Raw genomic sequence first — 15,708 nt, 5'->3', positions numbered from 1 at the left:
ACGCCTGGGCCACGGGAATAAATAAAGAAATAAACAAATCCAACGCTCTCTGGGGAAATGGGGGTGGCGGACATCAGCCACAAATAGAGACAAGATCGGTTTGCTTAGGGAGAGGGAGGGGGTCTTTTGGCGAAGGGAGGTGGGAGCCCACATCAGCCCATGGATTGGAAAAAACCCGAGTTGGCGGGGGCTGGGGGGGGTTGGAATCGAGGTCTCTCGCAGGAGGTAAGAGTCTTCTCATTATTTAAAAAAATTTTTTCCCAGGAGGAGCTCTCAGCATATGACCATTGAGGCGCCTCTCTAGCTGATTAAGTTTGGGACGCGATAACTCACTGCCCGCTTGCCGGCGTGCATAGAAGTAATTACTGGGTTAATCGCGGAGGGGAAAAGACACAGAGGCGTTTGGAGCAAGAAAGAGTCGTCCGCAGCGTTTCTCGCTTAGAAGAAGTCCATTCTGCGAATCCTCCTTTAGCTAGGTCGGGGGATGCAACTGGTCCCAGCGTGGCCCGGCGGGGGCGGGGTCCGGGAGGGTGATTTGTGCAGAGAAAAATTGTAGTGCCGGGTCCTGCAGAGGGACGAGGCGCTCTATTTTGTTTTGTAATGACGATTATTATTATTAATATTAGTCTCGTCAGGGGGCATACCTTCTAAGCAGCCGCGTGGCGGATGCGCACAAGCTTTTGCGTGCAACTGGAAACACACTAGGTTCAGTTGCGAAACGTACCGCATAGACGCCCCTGGCGGCGCTGAAAGGAGAGCTAGGCCTACCCAGCACCGAGCGAGCGAGCGAGCGCCCGGCCTTCTGGAAAGGGTAAGTTCCCCTCCTAGGGGCCCCGAAGGAGCCGGACATCGGACTCTGGACTTGCCCGCAGCTTCGGGGTTCGAGCCTGGGTTGCGCGCGTGCCCCCAGCCCCACCCCACCCCCCGGGCTTTCCGAAGCACGGCTTGGCCCCAGGCCGCGTCTGTCTGGGGCTGGGGCAGCAACAAAAAGTGCAGGAACGCAGTCGACCGGGCAGTCTCTGGAGCTAAGGTCTGGCCCGCGGGGAGACCTGGCAGTGGTTTCCAGCGCCGGACGCGGGCGCCCGGGCCAGTCGGGCCGCAGACTCTGCTGCTTCCAACAAGCAGAACCCGTGTCTCTCCTCTCGGCCAGGCCGCAGTGACTTTCCCGAGCTTCGCTTTCATTTCCCAAATTATTAATAGTTATCTTTTACCCACTCCGAGGCCCTTTGGGTGCAGCGTTTGTTCCCAGATGCCCGAGAGCGCAACCCCAAATCCTTCGCCCAGAACCTGGAGATGGGTTTCTATTTGACCTCTGGGCCGAGGTGGGCCGGAAACGGAGGCCTGGGCCCCTACGAGACTGGGAGGGGAAAGCGAAACTCCGAGCGGGGCGAGCTCTTTTCCGTTTCGCTCCTTTCTCTCGCATCCCTGGCGCGGGCCCCGGAACGACCCGGACCGACTCACAAAGGATTCCGTATGCTCAGCTTCCGGACCCGCTATCCCAGAGGGTCCGGAGGCCGCACCGCTGGTAGAATAAACTGAAGACCTCAACTAGGTTTGAGAATCTCCATTATTTCTCCAGTCATTGGACAGTTAACTTGAAAGAGAGGCTTCGATCAGCAACCTCCCTTCCTTCTTTCGGAGGACCGATGCTTTCCCCGAACTGCCACCCCCATCCCTACCCCCATCTCCACCCCCACCCGCGCTCGGTTTTCTCCCGAAATGTGTTTTCCTCATTTTGCAAAATTCCTGCCTTCATTTTAATATTGCAGTGGATAGGGAAGCAGAGGCTCCTACGTTAAAAATCGAAAACAATAAAAGCAAGGGCGACCGCTGTTGATCTTTTTCCTTCACTCTTGCTTTCTACTTTTAAGAAAGTCGCATTCTGGGGCTTCCCTGGTGGCGCAGTGGTTGAGAGTCCGCCTGCCGATGCAGGGGACGCGGGTTCGTGCCTCGGTCCGGGAAAATCCCACATGCCGCGGAGCGGCTGGGCCCGTGAGCCATGGCCGCTGAGCCTGCGTGTCCGGAGCCTGTGCTCCGCAACGGGAGAGGCCACGGCAGTGAGAGGCCCGTGTACCGCAAAAAAAGAAAAGAAAAGAAAAAGAAAGTCGCATTCCAAACCACCGTATTTCTTTCCTCCCAAAAGAGAACTCGCTTAAGAATTCACCCCATTTCCGTTTCTCTCCGAGATGTGTCCCCGCCTGACTCGGATCTCTATCGAAGGCAAAAAGTAGGTAGAAGTGCAGATGGGGCTGGGAAAATTAAGAAGAATTATAACAACAGTAGAAATGATGGCGAAAGCAAACTTTGACCAACTCGTTTTGCAGAAGAGAGGGTCAGACTGAGGGTGGGAAATTCCCTCGTTTCTCAGGCGGTCACTTTCCCTGCTGCCTAGTTAAATATGGCTCTGTTGTATTTTTTTCCAGGACTGCAGTATCTTCCTTCCCAATGTTTTACTCGGTTCCTGGTTTCCTCCCTTTTGACCAGAAGTATCCGGGAATACTGGCGGTTATGATTATTTCAATATCCACTATTCTCCAATATTTCCACCAAGAATTAGTTTTGTTACTTACTTTACTGATCAGGCATGTTGACGTTGCCCCCTGTGCTTTGGAAATATTCCCCTCCCTCCACTCCCCCAAGTTTGGTGGACGAGATTTCCCCACGGCCACCACCACCCCAGTCATGTTAATGAAATAGGAAATGGCTACGGGCGGGAACTTCATTCGAGAGGCTCAGCCTGGAGCATCTCAGCGCTGGAGATGTGCAGAAGAACAGAGAAGGCGGTGCCACACTTGGATGCAAAGGAGCCCCTGTTGCTGCTGCGTCCGCCTTGGCAAGTCCCCAGTGGAAGAGAAGGGCGAGGGTCTTGAGCTGAGAAAACCTGGATCACACACACCCCCCATTCCGTAGGCTGCTCTGAGCCTGAGAACTCCAATCGTACCCGCAGCCTAGAACCTGTAGAAAGGCCTCCTCATTTAGTCACCACGTCTGCAGGGTCACAATGTCCCCACAGCCCCGAAAGGAGTTGGGGGGTGGGGAAGAGACTACATTCCAGGGCTCTGACCCTGGAAAGATAGAGATTTAGGCTAATACCTCCAGGTCTGGGATGCAGGCGGGATGGGGAGCGGGAGGTGGCTGTCTGGACACTCCCTCCCTCAGCTGGAGGGTGCGGTGGAAACTTGGGAGCCTGCTGCTCTCCGGGGCTCTGGAAAGACAAATTTTCTTTGGCAAAGGGAACGGTGTCGCGCTGTCGACACGGCAGACTATTTTTCTTGTTTCCTCGCAAGGTGGGGCGGCGGGCTGGGGGGAAGAAAGCAAGAAAGAAAGGGAAATTAAATCCACACGTGTTAAGCTTTGCTCAAAGGGCAGAATTCAAAACGGAGACGAAACTCGGACTCTTCCAGTTCTGGCTGCCCGCGGGCCTCTTTCCAGACAGCCCGGGTCTCACGGAGCATGGCATCCCCGCCGGAGACAATTAGATCCGATGTTTCACAAAGCGTTTTATTTAAGGGGGAAGGGGCATGGTTTCTCTCCGTCTACCTGCGGAGAGGCAGGACACGTAGCAGCAAAGAAAACACAGAAGATGGCAGTTGTGAGAATATTGACCTCCTTTAAGAAAGTTCAGCTTGCTATCTCCCCGTCAACCCAGTGATTCAGGTAGCACTCACCCTATGGCCGGGGTGAGCCAGGCCAGTGATTTTGGAAAACCCTAAGGTCTGATCAGACGTTGGGCCTGTCTGTTTTAAGAGAATCTTAGAGGCTGTTTTGTAGACGAGGGAATAGGCAGATCCATCTGCAGGGCTAAACCTCTCATCCCTTCCTCTTTTCTTTCTGGGAGAAACTTGCCGGAAAGGAGTTCTGCACCGGTGCAGGGGTGGAGGATGGAGGAAGCCACCCCGCCTGGAGCTGCGAGGGAAAACTCTAGTAATGACCTCGAGGAGGTGAAGGGAGATGGGTGGGGGCGTGGATGACGAGGGCCGCCAAACCCCAAACTGGAAGGATCCATCACCAAAACGATTGCTTGGTCGAGACCTCTAATTTTTCTTCCCTTTCAGCTCGGGCCGAGAGCGCCCCAGCGGGTCGCCTCTGGGCTCCTTGTACTGGGTTTCTGGCCTTTGGGGGCAGCCTCGACAGCGACAGAAGGTTAAGGAAGCGGGGACCCCAAACGCCTTGCTCCTCCGATGCAGCCGTAATCACACCCGGAAAACACTGGGGTGAAACCGACAGAGGCTGGCCGTGGGGTGCAACTGACAGAGGTTCACGGTGGAAACGTTCCCGGCAATTGTTTCCACAAGGGCCCGGGGTTTCCTGGTCGCCATGGCAACCCTGGAGTCCCCTCGACCTCTCTCAACCACCGGGCGCCCGGAGGACAATCGCCGCGCACTTTTGCCGCGCGCCCTGAGGCCTGCAAGGCGCTTCCGTGCTTCGCTCTTGGCTTCCCAGAGCCTCTTCAGTGGGCTCAACACGGCAGGGATTGAAAAAACTCCCCTCTTTTTATAAACTGGGGGAGAAAATCGAGATTTAGTAGAACTTCTGCTGGGTAGGTTCGGGTCTCCAGCAAAAGCCCCCACTTTGAATGGCGAATGATGACCTCGGAGAGGTGCGCTCACGCAGCAGGTGGGATACTTTCATCCCATCCCGCATCCGGCACATCTCAGCTAGGGACCTGGGTCTTGAGGAATCCCAGGGGGTTCTCTTCACGCATACTGCCCACCCCCATGGCACCTGAGGCTCCCCGCGCGTCCGTCCAGGCAATGCTTTCTCCTGCCTGGAAAAAGTCTCCAAAGTGGGAGGAGAAAAGCCAGGAGCTAAAACTCATGGCATTAATGTCTGCCAGATCTCATTGAGAGAAAAAATAAATTATACTCCTCTTCCTTTAAGCGAGAAAAATGTTGCATTGTGGGCGTACTATAAAGAGCATTAAATAATACTTGGGGGTTGCATTGCTTTCTCCTTGAACCTGCAGGGGGAAATGCCCCTCTGTGGGGTGGCCAATGGACAATACAGGACAACTTTTCTGTTCTCATTTTGGAGGCAGTAAGCCCTCAGAAAGAACCAGGCTGCTGACCAGCTTGGACGGCCGGGTTTGGCGGAATGGAGGTAGCCGAAAGAGCAATTCCTGTTCTGGGTCCATCCCCGCCTCGTTTCATTCTCTGCAGTGGACCTCATTCATCTCCCAGCTGGTCAGGAAAGACAAAACTTCTCTCCCTCTACTTCCAATGGGGCATCCAATGTCTCCAAAAACTCTGGGCTTGCCTTGCAGTGTTGCTACCCACTTTTTCCGTCTGAGTCTGGAAGACAACCTGCAGGGGTTCCCTTAGCACACTCAGGCTCCCATTTCTTTCCTCGCCAGCATTTTGCATTCATATTTGCAGAAGAGTCCTGCTTGTGTCCACACAGCCACAAGGAGAGAGGCTCAAAGGTCCACTAGCTTTCGAGGTGCCGTCAGAGCTAACATTTATGGCAGGCCAGGAGCTCTTGTAACATGGTTTCACTCAGCTCAGCTAGTTCTAAATAGCTCCATGAGAAGGTGGCTCCTGGCCAGTCACATGCTGGTGGGACCTGAACCCAGGCACTCTGACTCCAGAAGCCAGGAGCTCCTCTTCCACAAGACAAGGCCAGGGAAAGGGAAGGAATGGGAAGAGGTCTTCTGGATTGCGGGCGGGAGGGGTGCGAAGGGCACTTTGTAAGCACCTAAAAGCACAGTCTGAAGGTGAAGGCAGTTGCTCTTTCAGTCGTGGGATAAACGCTTAGATCTCTTTTCGTGTCACCATCTCCTCTCCCCACTCTCACCGAGGAGGCAGGGGGACCCAAAAGAGGGCCTGTGAACACACAGCCCCGGATCCACAGCCCTTTGCAGGATGGGACAGAAGATGGGGAGATGCTGAGTCCTCCTCTCCAAACCTCAGCGTTCCGTTCCCAAACCCTGGCCCGTATTTATCACAGCTTCAAGCCAGTACACGCTGTCCCCTGGAGGGAGAGAAATAGGGTGGGTAGGGTAGAGGAGGAGAGGAGGTGTGCCTGGCTCCTTTTCTTGAAACAAATAATTAAGCTCAGAGAGGGTGGGGAGAGTCACACAGCCTCTGCTGGAAATTCACCCAGCTCCGTGCCCATCCCTAGGCTTTGCGCCTTCAGGAGGAGCCTGAAAGGGGACCCTAGCCGCTTGGGAGTGTGCGGGGCCTGTAGGCTCAGCCTACTGAAGGCATGGAGCCGCCTGCAGTTCCCAGACACTCCATGCTCGGGGTGGAGAGAGTGCGCCAGTGGCGTGGGTCTCAGGGAGGTCCCAGACCTCTTAAGGGCTCCGGACCTGGGATTCTGAGGAGTCTGTGCCTGGCACCGGTCCTGCAGCCTCCCCAGCCGCGCCTGCCTCGCCTTCCCACTTCTAGACCCTTCTTCCTGCCACCCGTGTGCCCGGGAGCGCACCTCTGCCACACCGGCTCCTGGCGCAGCATTGGCTGCCGCAAATCCAAGTTAGGAAGGGAGGGACTCCTTTAGAAAGTGAGGAACTCTGAGATGCAAACCCCAGGACAGCGCCCCAAAGGGAGGCGCAAGTGATCCTCACTCCAGCTTCCTCCCGGGACCTGCCAGACCCCATGGCCTTCAGGGACCAATGCTTCCCTCCTCCATGCAAAATGCGCGCTCCGTTGGACTGCCCCATCTCCAGGATCTCCGACACCACCTGCGTACCTCTCCCTTCCAGGACCCTGGGGGACAGACACCAGCTGGGTTCTTGGGGTTTTATCCCCGACCTCTCCCATGCCAGTCCTCCAACAACAGCTGCCCCAAGGAGGACTGGCTCCTGGTACATCTTAGGGAGTGCCCAGGACCCAGGAGTGGGTCCCTGACTCCACAACACCTGAATGTGAGCACAGGCAAGGGCTGGCTCGAGCTCACTCCCCAGCCTCCTGCCCAGTTTCCATCTTGTAACAAAGCCGGAGATTCTACTACCCACCTGGAGAGGTGGGCTGTGTGTCTCCTCCTTAAGGATATGACATTATCCTTAAGTCTCTCTGGATGACTGTGTGTCCTTTGAGGAGGGACTGTGTGTGTCTCTCTGCTGTTGTGTTTGTGTGTGTGTGCTGTCGTGTGTCCTTCCTTGAGAGAGAACACTGAAAATACATATATATTTTCTCTGTGCATCTCCTTATGGGAAAACACTTGTGAGTCCCGGTGTTGGGGCCCCGAGTGTGTATGGTGCAGGCTGGTGTGGGTCCGTGTGTCCTTGTGGAATGCCTTGTGTCTGCGTATAGCCTGCAGGGTAGCCACCACCCAAAGATCATCACGGGGCAACCGGTGTCCTGGGCTCATAACCCAGTGTTCAGCTACCCTCCTTTTTTATGGGCCACTTGTGTGATTATTATTTTTACCAACAGCGCCAAGCGGAGGTCTGCGCGCCTGCGTCTCCTGAAAGGCAGTCACAGCCCAGCTGTTCAGCCAGGAGGCCAAAGGGGCCGTGTACAGGCGGCCCGGGCCACCAGAGTCTATATTTGGAAACAAATTCCACAGTCACTTCCTGGGGATTGGCTGGAAGATGCCTGGGAGCAGAAGGGTCAATGTTGTAAATGAAGTCCCCTCTCAACCCTGCCACCCGGGGGCTTAGGGCCCACACTCCTGGCAGGTTGAAAATGTCAGGTGCAATAAATGTGCTGGCCACACACCTGGACAGTAGGCAGGGTAGTTAATTCCTCTGCAGGCAGAGTTCAGGAGGGGGGCAGCTGATACACAAGCACGCCCCACCCCCTGGCCCAGAGCGTTCGCCCACACCCAGGTGTGCACACGCGCCCTGCACACACCTCCAGAGCCCTCCACGGTCCCAGAGGAAGGGGAGGCGACGCTACATCCTAACCATGTTTCCTTCTCGGAAGTTGGTTTCAAGGCATGACGTGCTGCATCCTGGCTGCCCCTGTAACAAGTGCCTGACCCGCCCCTCCCAAGTGGCCTTTACCTTGTCCCCCAAGGCTGTGGGCCTGATGGATCTGCCCCTGGAGCCCTATCCATCCAGGGCCACAGCCACTTGCAGCCAGTCCTTCTGGGGTCCAGGTTGGGGCACAGCGCTCATCTGGGTTACTGAGGCCATGCTTCCATCACCCCTGCACGGAAAGCAGTGAGGTTTCCAGCCACTTCTGTCCCACGGTGCTGGGAGGGAGCCGGCTTGACTGAGCCCTGTGTCCTGGCCCCTCGCTGATGCCACTGTCCTAGCCCTCTGTCCCCAAGGGATCAAGCAACAAGGTACCCCAGACCCAGCCACTTGGGAGTCATTTGGAGCACACACAGCCGTGCACGGCCACCCACTGCATGTACAGGGGCAGCAGTTCTGTTACACACACACACACACACACACACACTGATTCTGTCACATGAATACACAGACTCCCTCCCATACTCAGTCTCATACAAGCTCCCACAGGCAAATACACACCTGTTTAGTCACACACACAAACTCTCATGCTCGTCGTCACACAAAGACCGGCCCACATTCACAGTCAGATGCACACAGACACACAGTCATGGTCACACACACCGCAGGCTCACACCTGCACATATGTGAACGTTAACCCAGTCACTATCACAATCACACTGGCCCACAGTCACGCACAGAAAGCCACACACACAATCACAGTCCTTCACCCTGAGTCGCACACGCACGCACACACGATCACACACAGTCACATTCACGTCCATTCATCCATGGTTTGCACTCAGTCACTGTGTCCACCCCTACCCTGGACACTCACTTCTCCCCTCCTGCAGCCTGGCCTGCACACGGTGCCATTAGAGTCGGGCTGCCCCTGCCCAGTCGGGCAGTTATTGGGTGGGCACGACCAGGGATCGTTACCAAGGCACTGGGGTTTCCTCTGGAGAGAACCCCTTGATTCAACTCCCCCACCCAGGCAGGAACTCTCCAGGTCAGGAGGAGGAAGGACACAAGGGGTTTTGCAGCAGGGGAGGGAGAAGCCTCTCTCCAGCTCTGCCCTCAGCCCTGCAGCCCGCCTCTTCCCTAGCTGCCTGTCAACCGCCCACAGAGGTCCCGGCGCTCTGCCATAGACTCATCTAGGGAGTGGGACCCAAGGGAGCCCTCAGCAATAACTAGTCCAACTCTTTGATTTTACATCTCGGGAAACTGAGGTCTAGAGGCACAGTTCACAGGTCTAAAGACCGGGAAGGAAACAGACACAATTCCCAAGAATTTTGGAGCAGAGCTAGGACTGGGGCCCCCATCCTCTGCCCCTCATGCAGACCACACTGCAAGATACTGGACACGCCACCCACCACTGCCATCACCACCCTTCCACCTACTGGCCCAAGGATGCCTGAGCGACCCGCCCATAAGCAAAAGTGAGTCATCAGACCATATCTCATTCCTGCTTACAACCCTCCAAAGGGCAGCTCAAAGAGCTTATGATAAAATCCCAACTCCTGGGCTTCCCTGGCGGTCCAGTGGTTGACGCCACAATTCCACTGCAGGGGGTGTGGGTTCAATCCCTGGTCAGGCAACAAAGATCATGCAAGCCGTGCCACAGCCAAAAAAAAAAAAAAAAAGTCAATCGTTCTTTAGGAATTCCCTGGTGGTCCAATGGTTAGGACTCCATGCTCTCACTGCCAAAGGCTCGGGTTCGATCCCTGGTCGGGGAACTATTAATAAGATCCCACAAGCTGCATGGCACAACCAAAAACAAAAAACACCAACCAATTCCTTTCTGTATCTTTAAGGCCTTGCATGAGCTGTCCCCTCCCTGCCCCTTCCACCTCATCTCCCGCCCCCTTTGTGCCTCCACGTTCCATCTGCTTCCTTCTCTGTTCCTCATTTGCACCAACCCTTGTTCCCACCCCAGGACCTCTGCATGTACCACTGCCTCTGCTCCCAGCTCTCCTCATGGCTGCCTCCTTCTATCACCTTTGTTATGTGCTTGTTTATTATCTGCCTCCACCATAGGCTCTAAACTGCCTAGGACAGAGATTGCAACTGTCTTATTCAACACAGCATCTGTCCCTTCTACATGGCACTACATAAATAGTTGACTAGAATATATGAAGGTATTGTAACAGACGGACTCAGACCCAACAACGTGGAGACGTAGACAAAGCATATCTACGGGATCAATAAAATGCACAGGATGCACAAGACTGTAGGACTCTCCCTGCTCCATGTAATAAAATAAGAATAGAAGTCTGAATGGTGGTAAGTTTGGAGGGAAGAAAACGTCCCTGCAGCATATTTTTGGTTTTCGGAGCCGCTTCCTCTCTCCCTGCCCCAAATGCCCCCTACCCTGGACTGTCCCTCCCATGTCCTCTGGGCCTTTCTTTTGTGCCCCCTTCCATCTGTTCCCAGGAGCCTGGACAAGCAACCAGCAGATAAGTGAAAGTGGTATTTTTATAGGCTGATAAAAAACCATGCTTATCTAGAAAGCTCTGTCCCATCTCCCCAATGTCCCTAATTGGCCATTTGCCCAATGCCGTCTCCACTGGGGCTGCAGACACTCTCCCCGCTTGCCTCTGCCCTTGCGTCTGCCCCGTTCCCCTCTGCCCTTCCCCCTCTGCCGGGGGTGGGGTGGGGGGGTGGGGAACCTTTGCCAGAAGGATTTTGGGGATCAGAAGGGAGGTGAGAGGCGATGGGGAAGGGGGCGGGTGGTGGTGAGGGAGGGTTCGCACTTCTCCAAGTGGGTTTGCTATGCCACTATTTAATGGTGCCAACTGTATTAAATTCTATACTCTTGCAGCCTCTTAAATCCATTTATGGCCCATGCTAGACCCTGAGCTGTAATAATAATAAAAATAAAAGAAAGGATTTATGCACCCTGGGTGTGGACCCGTCGCCGGCAGAAAAAAAAAAAGAGCTGTTTCTCGCTGATCTTGCTGGCCTGTCGCCCGCCCCCTGACCTCCTGTTTTTCCCTGGGTGGAGGCTCCCAGGGGCCAGGGAGGAGGACAACTGGGCTTCTGGTGAGAGGGGAGATTTAGGGAGCTGAGTGAAGAGTCAGATTAAAAGGAACATTTGCTGGGCTTTTCCCAAACTGATTTTTCTAGACTAATCTCTCCACTTCTCTCTCTTGGGTTCACGGATGAGGGCACTCTTGTATTCTATTTCTTGTATTCTATTATATTTAGAGCAGATCTGGACCCAAAGTGTGACCAGGAACTGAGGAGAGAGCAAATATCTGGGGTAGAAAACGCCTGGAGAGGAAGCTGGCTGTGTGGGCTGGCTCAGCTCCCAGGCATTGCCACAGGTTCAAATCCTGACCCTGTCACTTCCTGGTAGTGGACCAAACATTGCCCACCACCTGATACCCATACCCTTGGGTAACCCCATCCCACACTGACACTGAACTTGGCCTCTGTGACGTGCTTTGGCCAATGGGATGACTAAACACCTTGTACATTTCTGCTATCCTGTCCCTCTGTCTTCTCCGTGTGAAGCCAGGGCTAGCCTGCTGGAGCATGAGACTCAGAGCTGAGCCAGCCCAGTTGTCCCAGCCAAGGCCATAGATACATAAGAAAGACCAGCCAAGGTCAGGAAAACCACCTATTGACTGAAGGTGACCACAAGCATCTGAGTAAGCACCAAGTGGCAGACATTTGCAGCTAACCCATAGACTCATAAGCGAAAATAAACGTTTTTGTTGTAAGCCACGGGTGGTAGTGCTTATTTGTTACGCAGCACTATCATGGCAGTAGGTAGCTGATACGAGGTCTTGTGCCAAATCCAGCCCTGACTATCCACACATTCCAGTTTTTAAGGAAAGACGTTTTAAGGTTCCAGCTGCAAATTCTCGGACTTTAATTTCAAGGGTTGGTTATTTAAAGCATGAGAAATAGATTGGCGCTTCTGGCTTCAGACCATGGAAACTGAAGGAGACAAGGAGTCGGGGAGAGTTCCTATAAAGTCAGGTCTACATTGAAACAATTTCCTGGTTAATCTGAAGCACATAGATCTGGGTTTAGTGAGGCAGGATGAGTGAGCGCTTTCTGAGAAACACTGCAGCAGGTTTTTCTGTAGAACACATTATCAGGCCAGAGTAGACAACGTCCATTTCCTCCTCTGGATACAGCACCCTGATACCCCCTGGGAAGCAACCCATTCTTCAATTACCCAAGAGGCGGCTAATTAGCATATTCCATCCCCCAGCTACAGTGATTGGTTCAACAATGAGCATGTGTCCAAATCCTATCCAATCAGAGGCTATTGTGGGACTTTTGCCAGAAATATTGGAAAAAGAAGATCTCTGTCTATATAGCACAGATATATTCAGTGTCTTATAATAACCTATAATGGAAAAGAATCCGAAAAAGAATTTATATATATTATATATGTATACCTAAATCAATTCGCTGTACACCTGAAACATTGTAAATCAACTGTACTTCAATTAGAAAAAAAAGAAGGTCTCGGTCTACTGGACTTAGAGTTTTAAGGATGGAAAGCCTAGTGCCGCTGATAACCATCTTGCTCCGCCAAGGGAGAGCTGCCCAAAAGGACAAGCGTCTGACATCCCTAGGACTTAGTATTCCCACATGTAAGAAGAGATAATAATTGTGTCCCCTCTTAGAATTATTAGGAGGGTTTGAATGAGATAATACACGAAAAGCTACCAGGCGAGTGATCCGTAAATGTTAGCTATTGTGATGAATTCGGTGCAACCATGGGCCTAGATCTGTATCTGATATTTAACTTGTAACTAAAAATAAACAGATCCATATAATGATGCTTTCCATGTGTACATGGATGCCGGCGAACATATTGTATGGCACATACTTCCAGATGAGCTAGTAAAATTCCAAGCTGGTCTTTCTAAGCAAAGAAAATCCTAATCTTAATCAGGCATGTCCTTTGGCTTGCTCTTGTGAGGGGAGGTTTGAAATGAGCCACCCTGAACTCTCCCCAGTCACCAGAGGCACAGATGTGGCCACCGCAGAAGGTACTGCGTGCAGAGGGTCGGTTGAGTTTGGGTTACATTTATTCTCAGGACCGTCCTCACTGTCTCCCTCTCCTCTGGGGCTGTGTTAATTTCCTAGGGCTGCTGTAACCAAGTACAACGGACTGAGGGGCTTAAACAACAGAAATATATTCTCTCACAGTTCTGGAGGCCAGTCTTGGAGCTGAGACTTGTCAAGCAAGGTACATCACCCCGAAGTTCTGCCTCAGCTCACTTGACTCAAATCTCTAGGGAAAGGCGGGGCACGCTTCTTTGGAAAGACGAAACTTCCGGGTGAGACATTGGCTCACGCTGCGTTCCCAAGGAAGCGCCTGCAATGTGGCAGTGAACGAAGCTAAGATTGCACAGCGTCCTTAGCAGCTCAACAGCCAAAAGCAAGGGCGCTGGTTCAAGCACCTGGAGATATCTGGGCGCCGCTTTAGGACAACACAGCTACAGGCTGCTGCGGTCCAGTTTTCCCACCACACACCCGCCCCCCGCCCCTGTAGCTCATCAAGTAGTCACGACTCAATTTACATAAAAAGACATTGAATGAATGTGTGTTGACCCATCTGCCACGAGACCTCAGTCACTGACCTGGAACAACTTACATTTCAATGAAGGAAGATGTTTGCACAGCCCACGTGGGTCACGAGGACTACGTCCTCTTTTCCCAAGAATATTAGTATCCATTTATTTATATCAAAGCCTTATTTCCCCTTTCACACCCCTTAAAAGGAAAAGCAAGCCATTGGGGGAAGCAATATACCAAGAGACCCCCCAGGAACTTATTAAGCAATAATAGGGGGTGGTCTTGCTCTATAGCTCCTCTCACGCTGGATTTTGAAGACGGTTCAAAGAATGGTTCTAAAGTCAAGGTGGCTGGCTTAAGGATTGGGAAATCTGAACTAAGGCCTTTCATCTCTCTGCCCACATTCTGGCTGAAAGTCATTACCGTCTGCTTGGATCTAGATGGCCAGAGGGTCGAGCTAGCGGTCACTCGTACCAGCCACTGCCCAGTTTTTGCATCTCAGTAGCCCTGGGCAGTTGCCTTCATTCACGTACCACCCATGGATTCCATGAAGCACGTTTCCAGTAGAGCTCAGTAGCTGGTTGCCCTGTGAAGGGCATTAGTGGACTTGGGTGACTATGGGTGAGTTACTAAACTTCTCTGAGCCTCATTTCCTCTTCTACAAAATGGACATACTTGTACCTCTCTTCTAGGATTGCTAAGAGGATTAAGTAAGATATTCATGTTTATCACTTAACACGCCATTGACAGAGGGCCACCAGATGTGATAAAATCATCCTTCTTCCTCTCTGTGGTCCATGTGTAGAATGTGTAGAACTGAGAAAGCTTGTTTCCTTTAACCCACAACAAAGCGTTCAGGCCTTTTAACAGGAGGAAAAAAAAAGCCAATCCTGAGTAGATTGTTCCTCTGCCTCACGATTTATCTGAAGCCTTGAGACTGTGAACACCCACCTTGCAGGGAGATTTTGAGGATTGTAAGTAAGGCCTGTGGCATGGCTGGCACAGTGCAGAAGCACAATGGCTCGAGCATAATTTCAATCCTAAGCGGTGAATCAGATGAAGACACCCATGAGACTGCATTTACTGAGCTTTAGTTCCCTGCTGTTCCCTTTACACCCCGCTTCAGCTCAAATATTGGCACTTAGTTAATGCTTCACAGGTCTAAGGCTGAGAGCATCTTTTCCACCCCTTTCTCCAGACCAGCTGGAAGAGATCTGAGCTATACCTGGAATTCATTTAATACTCTAACTCCATCTTATTCCAACCTCCACGGCTACCAAGGAGGGGCTTGCAGTTTCAATAAATATTGGTAGCGTCTACTGTGTGCCCAGAACTATTCTTTCTGCTGAAGTTGCAACAGTGACCAAAATCAGTAAACATCTCTGCGTTCAAGAAGCTCATATTCTAATGTCATGCTGCTCAACCACAAATGAATAAGGGGCTTGGACAACTCTGTATCAATTGCATCCTCCCTGGTTTTCTCTCCAGTGCAATTCTGGAAAGGATCACGCGGGGTTTTACTTGCAAAGTAAAGGGTGGAATCTACCCCTATGGAGAGGTAAATAGAGATACAGATACACATACAAATACATAGCTCGAGCTACAGAAAAGGATTTGAGTATGGGCACTGTATCAGGCATTTTACTAAATGTGGCACTTGCTTTAACTCAAATTTAATCCTCACAGCAACCTAGGAAATAGATACTGTTATTGTCTCCTGTTTATGGATAGGAGCACTTGAGGCTCAGAGAATAAAAGTGCTGTGATTTAATAAAGAATCGCTTCAGAACTCCACCATAATTGGTGTAAGGGCAGCCTGTGAGTAAAACCTCAATTATGGGAATGGATTAGAGGGTATGAAGTCAATTCAGACAAGTTGGAATACGAAGCAATGGAAATGGTCTGAGTGTAAATGATCCAATAAAGGAAACCAAAGACCTTTATGCTTTTACAGGAAGGCTGCCTTCCTGAACAAATCTTAAGAGTAACCCAAACCTGTAAGCAGGCACACCTAGATGAAGATGACCTAAAATGGCCTGTGGGCTTAAGGTAGCTCCAAAACGTCACATGGTCTTTGAAAACCCAGCACCCATAAAAGTTTGGCCAACAAGCCTCAAGAAACCGTGAGCCAGTAACACAGGAATCTTTGACGGGCTTCCTTCGCAGCCCACTTCCATGGAGTCCACAGGAGCCAAAGGTTTGGGGTAATGCCATATTAGATCTCTAGTGAAAAAGCCATCGCTATCCAAAGGATAATTTCCCTCCCA

Source organism: Delphinapterus leucas, chromosome 14 (assembly GCF_059928025.1).
Source record: "Delphinapterus leucas isolate spDelLeu-1000000601 "Yukka" chromosome 14, BTC_Dleu_Yukka2, whole genome shotgun sequence".
Classification (NCBI taxonomy): Eukaryota; Metazoa; Chordata; class Mammalia; order Artiodactyla; family Monodontidae; genus Delphinapterus; species Delphinapterus leucas.
The sequence above is the reverse complement of the archived record's forward strand: the minus strand, read 5'-3'. Positions refer to the sequence as shown.